General features: G+C 45.6%; 1 pseudogene; it reads right to left on the bottom strand.

The window, feature by feature from the left end:
- LOC137769546 (coiled-coil domain-containing protein 162-like) overlaps positions 1-17,607 on the bottom strand; it is a 43,325-nt pseudogene that overhangs the window by 11,971 nt on the left and 13,747 nt on the right.

Genomic DNA, 17,607 nt, shown 5'->3' on the forward strand with positions numbered 1-17,607 from the left:
TAACAATAGGCTGATCGTGGCTACTGATTGGGTAATATTTTTGATAGATCTAGAAGAGAACTTGGAATTTATTTAGTCCTCATCTTATAGGGGAAGAAGTTAGTTTAGAGACATCCCGGGGTCTGGCCTCTGTTCCATTGCTATTTGCTAGCTGCATTGTCCAGAGTGCTGTTTTGATTGCCATTTCCATAATACTCCTCAAGCCCCTAGGACCCAAGAATCATGATGTACTTTATGAATAACATCTGAGAAATGTGGTCATTAACATCCTATCGGGGAGGAAGAAATTTTCCTCTACCCTTCTAGGTTCTTCTGGCTGATCTAAGAATTGAACTGACATGAGATTGATTAACAGGAGAAAATCAGACAAAAGTTTAATAACATGTATACACGGGAGAGACTGAGGAAAACTGAGTTACTTGCCAACGTTACTGAAGCTCTCAACTTAAATACCATCCTCAGCTAAAGACAGAAGAGGATAATGAGGATGGGGGAAAGTCAGCTATGGGAGGTTACCAGGAAAAGCACAATAAACAAGGGTAAGACTGTTACACAGATTTGTCTTTTCCATAGACAAATTTCTAGAGATTTGGTCATCCTCCTCTTCCTCGTACTGAAGAGGGAGACACCCTTACAACCGTAAACATTTTTTACAAAAGGGCAACTTCTTTCCGATGTCTGCTTTTTCTCAAAAATAACCAGCTTAAAACAATATGCCAAAGAGACACATAAGGGTGGCAAATTCTACTCCTCTATAGGACCAAGGTGTTAAGATGCTTCAAAATCTAGTGAACTACACAATGTTCTTTAGGTGACATATTTCGACTGGAACCAGTTTTTATGATTGAAACTTTTTAGTATAGCCTATCGGTACTCCAAAGTGGACTGAACTAGAAAGTTCTGACTGCAATTGAGGATGAAGGTTTATTCATTCATTCAACAAACACAGAGCACCCACTCAATAACCGCTGGTTTGTTATCGTTAGTCCCTGGGGCCCTCCTTCAATCCCGACCCTGGACCCTGAGAGCTTAGAGAGAGAAAGGGTATCCTTACCGCCTGGTGAGCTCCTCTGGGCGGAGGATCTCTCAGTGTCATTAAGCTGACTTTGTACCTCTTCCACCCACTGGAAAGTGTCCAGCTCCACGCTACGCTCGTGGGCAAGCCGGCTTCTCATCTCAGGGGAAAAGTGCTTGGGAAGCAGAGATGCTTCTTGGTACACACTTTCGTCAGTTCACTGTGAGGGGTGGGTTAGGCGGGATTCCTAGGGAGAGTGTGGGTCCCAGGCTACCCCAGGAATACAAGTCTTCATGAAATCCTGGTCAGGCTGAACTCAGCCTTCTGAAAATCAGGAGCTCCAGGAAGGCCAAGAACTTAATCAGAGAGGGACAGAGGCAGCCCTTGGAACCCTTTATTACCTTACAATAGCCAGAAGTTTACTCACAAAAGTCATATCTTTTATGTTTATTTTATTAGAGGGGAAGTGGGGAGGGGGGAGGAACCAGTTCACCTTGTAGGCCAAGCCATGCATCTACCCCAAGAACCTGTGGGAGCCCCAGGATGGCTTCAAGCAAAGACATGATCTCTCTCCCAGATCCCTATGCTGAGTTCAACTCATCATGTGCAGGGAATGCTCTGAGCACTGTCTCCAGGCCTGACACAACGCCCACAACCAGAGGCTAACTTTGTGTTTGCTCTCCCTTGCACCCCTTACCCAGAGTCCCCTGGCCAGAGAGTTGCTAGGTCCAAAGCATGCCTCATCTGCATAGATCACAGGCATTTTTTCTCTTTTAATTTATTTTTATCATCTCCTAATTGTTTTTAATTATTAAAAAAAAGTAATAGTGTAATGAGTTGAATAGTGTCCCCCACAAAGTGTCCACCTGGAACCTCAAAATGTGACTTTATTTAGAAATAGAGTCTTTGTAGATGTGATTAAGTTAAGATGAAGTCATACTGGATTACAGGGTGGGCCCTAAATCCAATGTTGATGACCTTACAAAAAATGAAGCAAGTACAAACACAGAGAGAGAGACAGACAGAGGGAAGGCGGCCAGGACTGGGGAGCTGTAGCTGCACGCGGAGGGACGCGGGGGACGGCAGGCAGCCCCCAGCAGCTAGGAGAGCCATGGAACAGGTCCTGCCAGAGCCTCCTGGAGGGACCCACACCTTGATTTCAACTCTGGCCTCCTGAACTGTGAGAGGATACATTTGTTATCCTTTTTTTGTCATTTAGTTTTGTAAAATTCTCCTTACTGATCTCCTTGAGCACTTGAAACACTTGGCCAATCATTTAATTTAAACTTCTGATTTCTGTTTCCTAATATCTCTGGTGAATTAACTGACTTATACATTCAATGAATATGTGTGAAGCACCTACCCCAGAAGGTGCTGGGGTTTTTTTTTTGTTTTTTTTTTCCCTTTGTGTTGAATTTCATTCTGTGGTCTCCTTTGTTGGGACTTGCAATAGTCCGCATGTACACTATATAATTTCCTCCTTTTTTTTTTTTTTTTTTTTTTTGTGCTGTGGGGTATATTTAAGAAGAACATATTGGGTCTGGAAACCACTTTGCCTTTCCTTTTTTATTTCTGCAGTTCCAGAAACACCATGAATAAAATTCCCTTATAATAGCTTCCATAATACTTGCTGCTTTTCCAGATTACTCGTCGGGATTTTCCAAAAGATCCCTCCTAGTTCAAAGATTAGAGCCAGGTAGAAATATGTTTTTCAAGTGGCTTACAAAGATGCCAAGATTCTGGGCCTCATGGCCGTCAAGCCATCATCTTTCGTCACAAGCAGCCTGAACAATCACCCAGGTATAGATATTTCCATTTCCCTGCTGTTCCTGGGAATGACAAAGGTGAGGAACACCGCTGTGGAGGCATGGAAAAGACAGGGGAAGAAAGAAACAGCTGTGGCTGGTACACCCTGATTTACTACCTCTCACTGGAGTTACCTGTCGGAGTTCTCTCTGAATTTTCTTCTGCTGGAGCTGGCCCAGTTTAGAAGCCCTCTTGGCTTCTTCAGTAAGGAGCTGCAGGTGCTGTTCCTTTTGCTCCACATCCTCCAAAAGCTTCTCCATGCTGGAGGTTTTCATTAAATCCAGCTGCTGCTGGTGGAGAACTTCCTGGGTCACTCTGTGTTCTAATTCTTTCAGCAATTGCGCCTATGGCAGGAAAAGGCCAAAGGAAACAAGAAAGGCACAGAGTCTTTCTTCTCAGCAGAGGGCAGGGGATGAGAGGTTGGCCAACACAACTGTCCCCTCCATTAGCGCCCAGGGGCAGAACTGTGTGAAGTATTCTTGGGCTCAGGGTACCACAGCCCAGCTGCTCTATCCTGTCCTGTGCCAGCCAGTAGCAAGACCAAATAGTCATATCTACCACAAACTACATTTGCCCTGTCACTGCACCTTTATCACGCAATAGCAATGGAAGGGCTGAACCTGGAGAGACAGGGTGATGCAATACGTACAGTGAGTGGGGAAGGGAGGTGCTAATCTTGTCTCTGTTTCGACTTCCAAAATAGCCCTGGGGAAGCCAGATTCCAGATGGTTGGAAAAGGAAAAAAGTAGTAATAATTGGTTCTGTTCTGAAATTTTTCTAATCAACAGTCACTAGAAGGTCGATCCTTAATTATAATATTAATAATGATTAATATTTGTAGGGTGACTTTATATAATTATACATCATAACTCACTGGCACACAATAATGGAGGAATTAGGGTCCAAAAGGAACAAATTATATTTTATGTTTTAAAATATGCCCAGCTTTCCCAGGCTGTTATTTAAACTCAGCTGTTCTCTCTCTAAACCTAGGGTCTCTGTTTCATTCATGCTCAGAGGGTTGGCACGGTTATTAAGAGCTTAGACTTAAAAAGCCTTTATTTTGGTGCCAGTCCCTATAGAGCAGCAGTAACTTCTGAAATTAAGACTTAGTGTGTTGGGCTTCCCTGGTGGCGCAGTGGTTGAGAATCTGCCTGCCAATGCAGGGGACACGGGTTCGAGCCCTGGTCTGGGAAGATCCCACATGCCGCGGAGCAACTGGGCCCGTGAGCCACAACTACTGAGCCTGCGCGTCTGGAGCCTGTGCTCTGCAACGAGAGGCCGCGATAGTGAGAGGCCCGCGCACCGCGATGAAGAGTGGCCCCCGCTTGCCGCAACTACAGAAAGCCCTTGCACAGAAACGAAGACCCAACACAGCCAAAAATAAATTAAATTAAAAAAAAAAAAAAAAAAAAAAGACTTAGTGTGGGTCATCAGGAAAGGAACCAAGACTCTCTGCTTGGGGCATAATGCTGATGGCTGGGCCACACTCATGGAAAACATGCTTGGAGCGTGAAAGGAATGTGTTAGAGGCAGAGACCCAGACCCCAAGATGCCCTCTGGGTAAAAAGATCCTCAGAGAAACACACAGAACACTCTTAGTTATGAGCTATATTTCACCATCTTAGCCAAATATGAATAAGATCAAAAGCCTTTTGGCCACTACCCCTGGTTTCTGGGCTGGAAAGAAGGCAGAAGGAAAGCCAGGGTCCGGGCCATCTTTCACCGGTAGTGCCGTCTGCTTGGCTTCACACTGTGTTCCTCTGGTGACTGCTACAGGCAACTCAGTGCCACGTCGCCAGAGCGTGTTCAAAGAGAGGGAGGAAGAGAGGTTCTGAGCTCAGACACCTGGCTCTCCTGCTGCTTGCATATCCTCACGTTGTCTGCCTGAGCCCTGGCCAGGGCCTGCCTTAGAGCCAATAGCTATTGACAAAATAAAACCACTTCTTGTTCTGCCATTAGTTTGATGTTCAAACACTCTTTTTTACTTTGCATAGCTTCCTGTGAACGTCCCAAACACAGTAAGGTAGGATATAAGTTTCCTTTCTGTATTTTCAGCTTCCCAAGCAGTCTCTAAACCACTTCATCATCCATCGTTCTTTAAAATTTCTGGTAGAACAGAGCTCCTGCTGGCCACTGCTTCCTTGATTTCAATTAAGAATAGTGTGACAGATCAGAGTAAATAAAGACTTTCGGAAACAGTAAGTAAATGCTTCCAAACCACTATTGATATGTGCTTTGGTTTCAATTTTCCTTAAAGCAGATTTTCCACTTATTGTTACTTCATTTCCCTCAGATAATCATGCTTGAAACTCAAGGATTTGCAGTGTTTTGACAAAGCTTGCCAGCTCCATCTTTTCCCTTCCCTTGTGCTAAACTCTCTGATCTGTTCTCTCATTTGCTTCTTTGCCATTTGCTTCTGGCTCTTTCCTATTTCTCCCAGGCTCTGATATTGCCTGTTCCCAGGAAAACTTGCTACCTGACACCAGCACAGCAGCTGCAGCCGAGGAGGCCAGTGCCACCCCCTCCCCCTGCTGGGCCGGGCCTCCCTCCCCCAGCGCTCTCACCTTCTCAGCCCTGCTCAGCTGGCCCCGGAAGTGCGCCTGCTGCACCGCCAGCCTCCAGTGGCCCAGGCTCCTCATTTTGCGCACCAGGGCGGCCAGGCTGCAGTTGTCCTGCTCCAAGGCCAGCAGCTGCTCCTGCTTAGAAGGCTCACTTTCAGAAAAGGCTGCCCCCAGCACTTTTCTCAGGAAGGACATGAATCCTGACATCAGAAACATGTCTTCCAGAAGATGAGACAATTGTGCAGTGAGACCCAGTGCCCTTTTTAAATGCCTGACACAAGGATTTCTCAGGGAAACAGGACAGGAATGCAAACAGAGTGAGCAGCGGGGTCAGACGCTAGGATGAAATGCTGATACCCCACTCAAAGTGAGATTACATACTATGGCTGGATTTTCTTCCATTTCTTCATCAGGTCTGGCGGAGCCCCATTTCTTCTTTAGGCCTTTCTTTCGTATTGTCAATCCCTTCTGTTCTTACTTCACCAATGAGCTCACACACTTTCTGGATCAAATTAAGCTGATTCTCATCCAGCTTCTCCTGCAAATTGCAGGCTCAAGTTCAGGAAGGTCAGTTGAGGAAGAGTCACTTTGCCCCCTAAAACCCAACTTTCAGAAATGATATCACATCAAAACAACATCCACCCAGACAATTACTCCATCGGGTATTGTCTGGAAGCCTCACTAGTGGCCCCTTTAGTGTCGTCTTCAACCCGCAGGGCTTCATCACCCTTCATGCACATCTCAGAGCCTGTGGTTGTCAGACACCAAGACAAGCTGAGCAGGTAGAAGAATGGGAGGTCACAGGTGGAAAACCAAACCGCCCCCCAGCCCCATCCCCCCACATACACAAAGGGTTACTTGGGAATTTGAACCTAGGGATTTTTGCTATCAGGTTGGCTCAGCAGAACCTGACCAGGTAAGACACTGTCCATGAGCCACTAACAAGGAACTCCGTTAAAAATAGATAAATTAGAGGAAGGAATCAAGCTGGCTGCCTTCCTCTTTAGGCTCCAACAGAAATCTCATTGTGAAACAGCCCGTTCTGAATGGCTATGGCTAACAGCTTATGGTGAAATAGCTTGCTCATCGGTAAGTACAACGTGGAGACCCAGCATCCTTGGGTGAGGGGTGACTGTGGGATATCCTTTCACCTCTGAACCACTTCCCGGGAGAGGAAACAGGAGGTTAGTGCCAGGGAGCCACAGCAGGAAGCCTGGATACTGGCCACACAGCAAAAGCTTCACCACCTTCTTGGGACCCTGGGGTAAAACAGCAATTCCCTACCTCCAGGGGCTTGTGGAACTAACTGAGCCTGAGAGAAGTGGAGAATTTCCTTTTTGTCTAGGAATCTGGCAGAAGCTAAAAAGAACCTAAGAAATTTTTCAACAATTTCACACCCGAAAGATGGCTTAGTAAATTCTAGATTTCACTGTCTGCTCACCTCTCTCCTGCAGCACCAGGCCCAATGCATGTTGGTTTGGATACCTTAATATTTGTAAGCATTTGTGTTTTGTGGACACTTCACAGTGAGGAGAAAGGTCCAGTCCTCTCTGGAATAACCAGACCAAGGCAGAGCATCAGTGGAAACTCCTCTCAATGGACCAACTCCAGGGACCACCCTGGAATCCTCTGGGGGAAGGGAGTAAGGGAAGGACCCAATTGGGGCTGGTTCTGGGGAACATCTAATAGCAGAGAAGGGGGCAGGTTTGGGGGAAGCCATGGACTTGGGGGTGGTAGGTTTGTACTGAAATTCTCACTTGTAGGACTGGGGGACCAGGCTCCACAATAGCCCATTTTAGGCATGGGTCTCCATCTTGCAGCTGCTCAGACATCATAAGACAGTGACAGGCTTCCACAGTGCTGTGGGCACATGGGAACCCCCTCACTCCTCTTCTGGGTGGACCTTTACTGACAGGTCAGCAGCTCCCTCACACCAGATGTGAGAGAAAGGCTGGTGGGCATTTTGAAGGCTGTAAAATCTCTGAAAGCTGAATCAGATTCTGAATCTGCCCAGTGAGCTTCCAGGAGGCGGCTGTTGCTACCTACACGGGGTTTTGGCCTGGCCCAGGGCACTGTCCTCTCCTGTTTTGGATGGTCATTCAATAGACAAAACAGTGACATAAACTGTTGGGGTTTTGAAGAAGAAACTCCCCCTTCCCTCAACAGCAATCAGATGGTAACATGGCAGTAGAGTGAGGAAAACTGCAAATATCTAACTTATTTAAAATTCAGTGTCTCTTTTGGGAAAATAATGACCACTCATTGCTGACTCACTCTCTGCAGTGAAAGCCTGGAGCTGGAGAATTCGTGGGCCTAACAATCTCTTGTTGTCACAAAGCCCACTCTGTTATTGATCTCTCTGTACAGCCGCCGCGGGGGTCAGGTACACCGGGTCCCCACAGGACTGCCCAGACATCCGACCCAGGTCACTTACTGTGATGTGCAAACATGTCACAAACAAAGCTTGAACTAATGCTTCATATTCTTCTTGGACTTCTTTTCGAATTTGCTTTTTGAGATTCAGAGTTTCCTCCTCCAAATCCATGAGTCGAGCTCTCAGGGCAGTGACTTCCATGATCATATTGTGACTGAGCTCTGCAATCTAGTAGCAGAAATTTTTTTTTAATGGGAAATAATTCAGGAATTCCAAATGGCCACTGCAAAAAGAGTCCTTTGTATCAATATATCAATGTTGAATTGGTATTCTACTTTGAACTTAATGAAGAAGGTGAATCTCCTGTTGTGCAAGTATGGGCAGAAGAAGCTAAAGTTGGCTTAAAGGTCCCAGAACAGTTCCAGACACATAGTAGGTGCTCGATAAATGGCTGCTGAATGAATGAACCCAGAAGAGATGCTACTTAAGTACTTTGGAGAAAATACTTCAACTGTCTTGGCTTCCATTTCCAAACTGGCCTCCCCATGACACCTTAGCCTATATACCACCTCCTCAGAAGGCACATTGGCCTCAAAAGAAAACAAACACCCCCCCCCAAAAAAAACAACAAAAAGAAAAAACAAAGCAATAAAAAATAACAAAAGTCACCAAAAAACTAAGGAAAAAAAAAGCCCTCATTGCTAAAAAAGTACAGGCACACTCCTTGGATGTCTCTGCAGTGGACCAGTCATTGATGGGATTTCTATAGGAAGGGGCACAAGAAAATGACACCAGGATGTCCCATGTCTGACTACTGCTGAGATTGTGGATTTGAGAAATGGAGAACTTTTTTAGTAATAACTGACCTACCTGACCAGCCTTGTCTTCAGGTGGACTCTGATCTCTTCGTATAACGTCTAATTCCTAAAGAGGAGAAAGCAGCGCACAGCCAAAGTCAAACATTTATTCAGTGCACCACGCTCCAGACAGCTCTTCTCTGTGTTATTCGTGCTTCTTTTTGAGATCCTCGGGCTCCACCTGGAGCCAGGACTGTGCTTGTTGCCCCACTGCACTTTAGGACGGGATCTCACTGTAAGGAAGTCTCATCAGTGAGACCCATGATGTGCATCCTAAAGACAGAGTTTATTCAAGGATCCTAGCTTCTTTGCTGAACCAGGAACAGCACAAAGTCCCTTGTGCTTGCTGAGGGTGAGAAGGTCAGCTATGGATCTTCCCCTGGGGACCAGCTGCCTTACTGCTTACCTCTTATATTCCCCACTAGACCCCTCCAAAGCATACAACCCAGTGTTGCTGGGGCCATCACCTTCCCAGCTGAGAAGGCCAGAGCCCAAGGAAATGAGCCAATGAGAAGAAAACCTTGGAGAGGACCATCTACCCTCAATTCTTGCATAAGAACACCTCCCTGCACCGTGTTTTATTTCCTCTTTGGAGTGATTCCTGGGCCTCCCTGCCCACACCTTCCCCAATGCACTTCTGTCTGGGAACATACTTGCTCTTTCTGGCAGAGCTTCTGCCTAGCATGCTCCCATACATGCTTGTAACACATGGAGTAGTTCTCGAAGTTGCTGCGTTCTCTGGCCATCATGTCACAACCCAGGGAAAGGAGGCAGGCCTCGAGGTGGTCTTTCCTGAAAGTGATCTGAAAAGGGGCATCATTCACAGCAGCTCCCCCAGGCAGCCCCACCACACCAGAGCTCATGGCACATGTTACCTTGGCTCACAGACCCACTTCCATTTCTCCTCCATGGAAAAACATCAGCTCTATAGCCGTGAAAGTCTCTCTTTCAGGTCTGCTCTTAACATTTGCAGGGCCAGGGACAAGAGTACAAATGGAGGCCCACGTGCCACGTGTCTAAGTGTTCTAAATATTTAAAGGTTATAAATCAAACTATTAAAATGAAAAGGTTTAATTCTCCTACTTTGGAAAACAGACCTTCAAAGGGACTCGGGAGGCCAGGTTTGATTTTTATCATCCTTGGACTACTCTGAGTTCTATGCTGAGATATGGTCAGGGAGAGCTAGTCCCCAGCCCATAGTTTACAGTTTGACCCCCTTCGCTTCCTCCCTTTGACCTCACATCACACGGGTGGGAGGGGGGCTTGCATGCATATAAGCAGACACCCCAGCTGTCCACACCCCTGCACAGCTATCCTTGTCTACCCCACAGGCCAGGGTGTGCTCACGGGTGGTGAGGTCCATTCTCTCTCTGGGGAGGATGATCTGGGGAAGGGCCAGGAATTCCAGTGCCCAGGTATCTGGAGCATGGTCCAGAAGGAAGGCCAGGGTTTGGAGTGGGCACATCCCCTTGGCTGTGGGGATTTCCTGTGGGGAAGCGTGGGGCTGGAGCAGAGCCAGAGGGGCCTCTGAAGTGGGGCATCTGACAGGGGCACTTCCTGCCTTGGTCAAAGGGCCACAGTTCTCACTCTCTAGGCAGTCCTATTCCCTCCCTTTCTCTAGGCGGCTGGGCACCCTTTTTGAAGAGGTGGTCATTAAGGAACAGAGGAAAAGTCCACCCCTCCAAGGCAGACATAGGTTTAGACTCCAAGAGAAATGGGATCTAATATGTGGAAGGTAGGGCAGATCTACCTGACTAGGACCTGCATGTCCATGGGAGTGCTTGTGTGTCTCTGTGTGTCTATATCAGCGAGTGTGTCTGTGTGCATTTGTGTGTGTGTCTATATTCATAAATGCATGTCCGTGTGTGTTTCTCTGTGTGTCTGTACCTCTCTGTGTATGTCTCTATCTGTGAGTGTTTGTATAGGTCTCTATATGTCTGTATGTGTCCCTCAGCGTGTATCAGTGAGTGTGTTTGTGTGTGTATCTGGCAGTCTTATGGGGCCCACTCCAAGATTCAGCCTGCTCACTTGATGAGCTTTAGCTGTGACACTTCCAGGGTCTGGACGGCTCTAGGCTCGCTGGAAGTTTGCTGCAGAAACTAGGTTCTCCTTCCAGCCTGGGGTGATTCCCCTGGCTCTGATTTGATTGTCCTGGTGACACTGTCCTATCAGTGCAACCTCTGTGCCACTGACCTCCAGAGAGGGCCCAGACACGCTTTGCCAGGTGAGGCAAACTAGCGGAGATGGCAAACTGATAAAAACCCAGTACTGACGGAGTGAGGAAAGTGGCTTGCTCACCACTGCTGGCAGGAGGAGAAATCAGTGTAGTATTTTGGAGGGCAGACTAGCAGTAGCTGTGAAAGGATTTTAAAATATTCATGCTCTTTGATCCAGTAACTCCTCTTCCAGGAATTTATTTTTAGAGAATAATAAAAGTTATACACAAACATATATGTTAACAGATGTTCTTTATAGTAGCTCTTCCAATAGAAAAGAAAAATGGAAACAATCTAAGGTATTTAATAATGGAAAACAGGTTGAATCCGTCTCATTCATCTATATGATGAAACACTAAACAGCCACCAAAAATTGTGCTGTGGATGTATGTCTATTGACAAGGAAACATGTTCATAACATATAGTCTAGGGGGCTTCCCTGGGGGCGCAGTGGTTGAGAATCTGCCTGCCAATGCAGGGGACACGGGTTCGAGCCCTGGTCTGGGAAGATCCCACATGCCGCGGGGCAACTGGGCCCGTAAGCCACAACTACTGAGCCTGCGCGTCTGGAGCCAGTGCTCCGCAACAAGAGAGGCCGCAACAGTGAGAGGCCCGCACACAGCGATGAAGAGTGGCCCCCGCTTGCCGCAACTAGAGAGAGCCCTCGCACAGAAACGAAGACCCAACACAGCCAAAAATAAATAAATTAATTAATTTTTTTAAAAAAGTATAAAAAAAAAACACAAAACATATAGTCTAGTGAAAAAAGTACACTACAACAAAAAGGCATATAGAATAATCTTATTTTGTTAAAAAAGTGCATGAATTTTTTAAAGTTATAAATAAAATTTGGAAGGAAAGACACCAAAATAATAATAGTGGCTATCAATGAGGGTAAGATTATGAGTGTATTTTCTAATACATCGTATTTCTATTTTCTAATATAATCATAAAATGTATATATAATTAAAATAATTATATATAAAAATATATGTCTAAATAAAATGTATATACTAATTACAAAATAGTAAAGCTTTGGTAAAGGTTATCAACTATAGCAGCTTGGCAGGATGCACTCAAGACATGCATAGTGGAAACAGTAGATGAAACTTCTGCTCATGGGGGATTTTATGAGCAGGAGCCAGGCAGTCAGGGGAGGCGCTCAGCCTCCCACCCTCACTCTCCAGGGCCTCCTCAAGGGGTTCCCTCAGAGGAGGTGGGTGAGGGCAATCCATCCTGGTCCTGGAAAGTGAGCAGTAGGACAGCCAGAGTCAGCTGCTGACACCAAGACAAAGGGCACCAAGATTCCATCCCCTGGACCTTGACTTCTTTATGGTGAAAGGGCCAAGGCTACGTGAATTAGTATTGACAAAGACAGCACTTCCCAGACTGAGTGCGTTGAAAGCCTGAAGCCTTGAGAAGTCATGAGACCACATTTGGGGCCATCAAGGTGTGGCCGGTGATCTCATCCAGGTGGGCCGGGCCCAGTGCTTGGAGTCAGCCACAGTGACTCACCCCTCTCTGTCCTGGACAGCAGTGCCCAAACTTGAGCATGCCAACAGGGCCTCCACAGGGCAAACGCTTCTCAAACTAATGCCTCCATAGCCACTGCAGATATAGGATCCCAAACAAACAGAAATGCAGACTTGAACCACCGTGGCCCTCTGCCATCCTCTCTTAGCCAGCATGCTATTTTAACCAGCCAAGGAGGAAGCCTTGGATGAGTCTGTGTTACACCAAAGAGGTGAGAAGGGCCAGGACTCCCCTTGAGCATCTCCAGAGGCCAGAGAAATCATGTTGCTTCCTTCCCTCAGTGGCTCTGCTGAGGCCTCAGGAGGCTGGGCTGAAAGATCAGCTCAAGGTGATGGCATATAGGGGGTGAGTGGGAAGGCAGGGAAAGGAGTAAGGGCCCTGCCAGAGCATCTGCAGTGGGCACACGGACCATGTCTGAGTGGGGCAGACAGGCAGCAGTGACTGACAGGTGACAGAGAGGTGCAGGGAGACTCCCAGTTCCCGGCAGTCCCTCTCTCCAGATGAACTTTGCTTCTGCAGATGGTACTTGCCCTCCCAGAAGCAGCACTGGAGCCACCTGAGCAGCATCTGTTGTGGGACTACAGCCTATGTGCTTCTTTTGGCACAGTCCTATGAGCTCTCAGAGCAATTTGTTTCTCAAAAGCTGTTCTACAACTCACCCCTGCCTTCCTAGGTCACTAAAAGTCAGCTCGATGTCAAAGTGCAGCACAAAGGGGCTTCATCTGCCAACTTCCCCTCCAAGGCAGGCCCCTGGGTTCCATAAGAACCAGAGTAACGACCGTTGGCCCAGTGCCCTCCAGTGGGCTGATTCCTTCACCAACACTTAAACCTGAACTGTATTGGATGGCACTGGTTGGAAGAGCACAAGATTGCCCCATGGATTCTTCTGGAGATCCAGCCTGGGGTGAAGCATGGTAGGTGCCAGGCCTTGTTATGGCAAAAGTCTGACCCTGCTGGGAGCAAACTGTGCTTCTGTGGTTTGCTTCCTCTCGGAGCCCCTCATAACAATCCATCTAACATCAGGCACACACAAGGTGTTTTGATGATATTTCTAAAACCTACCTCTGCTGACAAAATGCTTCAGTGACTTCCCACTGACTCTGGGATGAAATCCAAACTCATAAGGATTGCACACAAGGCCATTCAGGATCTGGCCCTGCCTACCTTTACAATGTCCTCCTCTGAACTCTGCTATAACTCCCTTCCTAGATTGCTGCCTTCCCTCCCCAGCCCTTCTTCCTCTGGCCAACTCCGACTTGTGCTTTAAAACTTCGCCCAAACAATACCTCCTCCAGGAAGTCTTCCCTGACTACTTCCCACCCCTCCCCCTAGCTGGGTTGTATTCACCCTTCTTGGAGCTCACATAGCACCCCACTTGTGCCTCTATCAAAGTGCTTAATGTGAAGAGCCTCTTCCGGACATTGCTGGTTCACCTAACTTCTTCCATAAGTTCTTTGAGGGCAGAGACTGTGCCTTTTGCCTTTATATCTCTAATAAAGCATCTGAGAAAAAACAGGAGATCTATAAACACTTGCTGAATGAGTGAATGACTCTCGGCATATAAATGGAAATGGTTCTGGAATCCACAAAATAGACTATTACAGTTCTGATTTGTAAAAAAGGTCAATCTCTAACTTCAGGCCAGTGTGTTTGGTACAAAATTTGGCCGAGATATTAGAACTGATTGTGAAAGGCTGGTGTTCTAGAATTTGGAGAAGGAAGCAAAAATCACGAGAAGCCAACATGGGTTCAAGAATAGTCAGATCAGATTAAACTTTTCCCTCAGGAAATACAGCAGATGCAGTGTATCTGGATTTCAGCAGGACATCTGAGCAGGTTTCCTATGATGTCCTTTTGGACAAACGGAGAACATGGGCTGGGTGAAAGGACAACCGGATGAGTTTCTGGTCACTGAAAGACTGTGCCCAAAGTACCTGTTAAGCCTGGAGGGGACCCAGAGTGGGTAGCACAGCACTTGGGGCCTGTCCTATCATACACTGTTATTAAAGACTTGAGGGAGGATACCGAGGGTAGGCTGACATGAACCTGGAAGAGAGAGAGAGTATGCTGGATGATAAAAATCCAGATTTTTAAAGATTTCAAGAGGTTCAAAGAGTGGACCAAGTTGAACAAGAACAAGGCTAATAATATGGCAGTAGCAGGATGCCTGAAGGCCATGTGTGGGCTTCAGGTGGCTGTTAGCCTAATGAGTCAGCCTAATGAGTCAGCTGTGACAAAACCTAACATTCATGGGCGTTAATCAAAGCAGAGCACCCAGGACAAGGGTACTCTTGGCTGGCCAGACAACCTTGAATTTAGAGTATCCTGACCAGGAGGGTGGGGCACTCATAGAGGTTGAAGGAAAGGAAGCTGGTTTAGGCTGAAGGAGGGAAGGCAGGGCTCAGGCTCTCCTTGCACACCAGTGCAGTCTGCTCTGCGCAGGGGCACCCGGGTGAGGGGAGCACCATTTCCCTGTCCATGTGCCCTGGTATAGGCTGTACCGCCTGAAGGAAGGGGTAACAATTTGTTATCCACCACCCAGAGGGGCACCTGTTGGGGTCTGTCCTCCTGGAGCTGGCCCTACTTGTAATTTTACAGAAGATTCACACGTGCTAACAATGGCCCAACTGAGCTTCTCTGACTGACCTGCCCTCAGATATCTAAAGGCTTGTTGTGAGGGGTCAGAACCATGATCTGTGGTGTCCCAGGGACAGAACTAGGATCCATGGTGGAGACGGTGGGGAGGCCAAATCCAACTCAGTAAGAGGTGCCTGAAACAAGAGCTGCCAGGAATGGGGGTGGGGAGGTATGGGTGAGGATTGAAAGAGAGTGAGCTCCCAGTCACTGCAGATGATCCAGAAGAGACTAGAAGCCCACCAGGCACAGACTTTGGGGGGACCTAACATCCTGGGATCCTGTTATTCCAAGACAACCGCAGGCTGATACCAGCCTCTTCAGTGTGCCCTGAGTTTCAGCTGTACCTGATCTAGATTTGCCCTGTTTACTAATACATTTCTTTCCCAGAAGATCCTGTCTTCAACGTTGGGGTGAAGTACATAGATAATGGATGAGCAGATCTTGGGCCACAAACTTTTTGTTTGCTTTTTTTATCATAGTAAAACATACATTAAATTTGCCATTTTAGCCATTTTTAAGTATACAGTTCAGCGGCATTAAGTACATTCACAACGTTGTGCAATCAATCTCTAGAACTCTTTTCATGTTGCCAAACTGAAACTCTGTACCCATTAAACACTAACTCCCCATTCCCCCACCCGCCAGCCCCTGACAAACACCATTCTACTTTCTGTCTCTATGAATTTGATTACATTATGTACCTCATGTAAGTGGAATCGTGCAGCATTTATGTTTTTGTGACTGGCTTATTTCACGTAACAGAATGTCTTCCATAATGAAGCATGTGTCAGAATTTCCTTCCTTTTAAGGAAAGCCACAAAATTTTTTGATTCAAACATTTTTCTGAGCATACCCCACCTTAATCACCTCTGTACTTCTGCTTGAGAATCACTGAACTGCAGGGATCCAATAGGAATTACTTCACCCCCTCATCAGAATACACAGCACCACAATGGGTATAATTGAAAGCTTAAAACAAACACATGTAAATCACATGTAAATTCTGAGGAATAGTGTATCTCTAACCAAGCTTGTGAATTCTCTACCTTATAAATAAGAACTGAAGTGCTTATTATAAAATTATGGGGACTATTTGGAGAGCTTAGAAAAAGGTAAATGTGGAGAAAATGTTGTCCAAAAAATTGAGCACATTTTTCTAAGGCAGGCTGTTAAAAATGATTGAATTTCAAAGGAAACTGGATTCACAGCTACGTACTGCACTTAAGGCTTAATTCCTTAAAGATCCTAAAAACTCTGTTATGGCCAAATATCCACATACACTCTCTTATCCTGCCTTTTCAGCAGATTCCTTTGATTTAGAAAGGCACCTCCTGTCAATAGTAAACAGTTAAAAACTCCAAGGACTGTGTGTATGCCTGTTGTATGTATTAAATATATATTATTGTTAAATACGTATTATATGGAGTTGTTATGAATTCAAATACATATACACACATACAAATTGTTGATACTGGCTTCCTTTGGGAGAGGAAACTGGGGATGATGGAGTGGAATAGGGGTAAAAATGTTACCTTTCTGAGCTGTTACGTTTTCTTCATATTGTACATTTAAAGAAGTTTTCTAGGTAGTGATTTCATAGGCTATTTCGGTTTTTCTCTTAAAATTTTTATACTAAAAAAACAACAACAGGAAATATTGCTAAAAATAACTCATCCATAAACTCCAAGGTTACTCTAAAAAATTGGCCAAATCTGAAATTAGCCAACATGCATATTCTAATTACTCTCCCAACTTAATTAGAAATCAGTCTTTTTCCAAAATTAAAATGGTAACATGTGATTTCTACTTTGCGTTCAGCCTCAGTTTTCACATCTTCAACTCTAAGGGAGTAAGGGAAGCATTAGGAGATGTGTTGAAGGGAAAGTCTTTCTTGTTTGGGTTTATGTTGAAAAAAAAAAAAAAAAAAGCAAACCACACTCTAGGATGACTAATTTTTTCAGTACATACCTCTAGTCCACCATCCTGGTAATTCTCCAGTAATCTCTGTACAAAATTTTCAACTATTTGTGGTCTGATAACTGAAAAGTTTTCGTTCATGACTTGGTGTTTCCAAAGATCTAAGGGAGAAACATACCAACACTAGTACCAGGAAACACTGAACAACCATTAATAGCTACGAGATGGCAACTGTCTGAGACATAACACTGGACACAAGCTGTCATTTCCAAATACACAAAAACTAATGGGTGAGGCAGGGGAGGGGAGGTGGTGGTTGAGGACACAGGATCCTCCAGAACACGGGAATAAGGAAGATCTCTAACAAGATTCCTAAAGAAAAGATTTGGAAAAGCACCTCTGAAGTCCAGTGAACAATATTTTGTTACCATAACTAAAAATCCCAAATCAAATGTAATTATTGATCCTATATGGCATCTGTTTTCATAAAGTCCCTATATGTATCTGAACAATTATTTTGACCTAACACAACTATCAGAAATAAATGAAGAGCTATTATATTCCTCTATTTAAGTACATTGCTGGTGTTACAAGGCAAAATTAATTTGAATGCAGAGTTAATAAAAAAAGAGGAGGAAATCCAAAAGAGAGAAGAAAGAGTCACAGATGAGAAATGTTGAGAGCCACA

Source organism: Eschrichtius robustus, chromosome 9 (genome assembly GCF_028021215.1).
Source record: "Eschrichtius robustus isolate mEscRob2 chromosome 9, mEscRob2.pri, whole genome shotgun sequence".
Classification (NCBI taxonomy): domain Eukaryota; kingdom Metazoa; phylum Chordata; class Mammalia; order Artiodactyla; family Eschrichtiidae; genus Eschrichtius; species Eschrichtius robustus.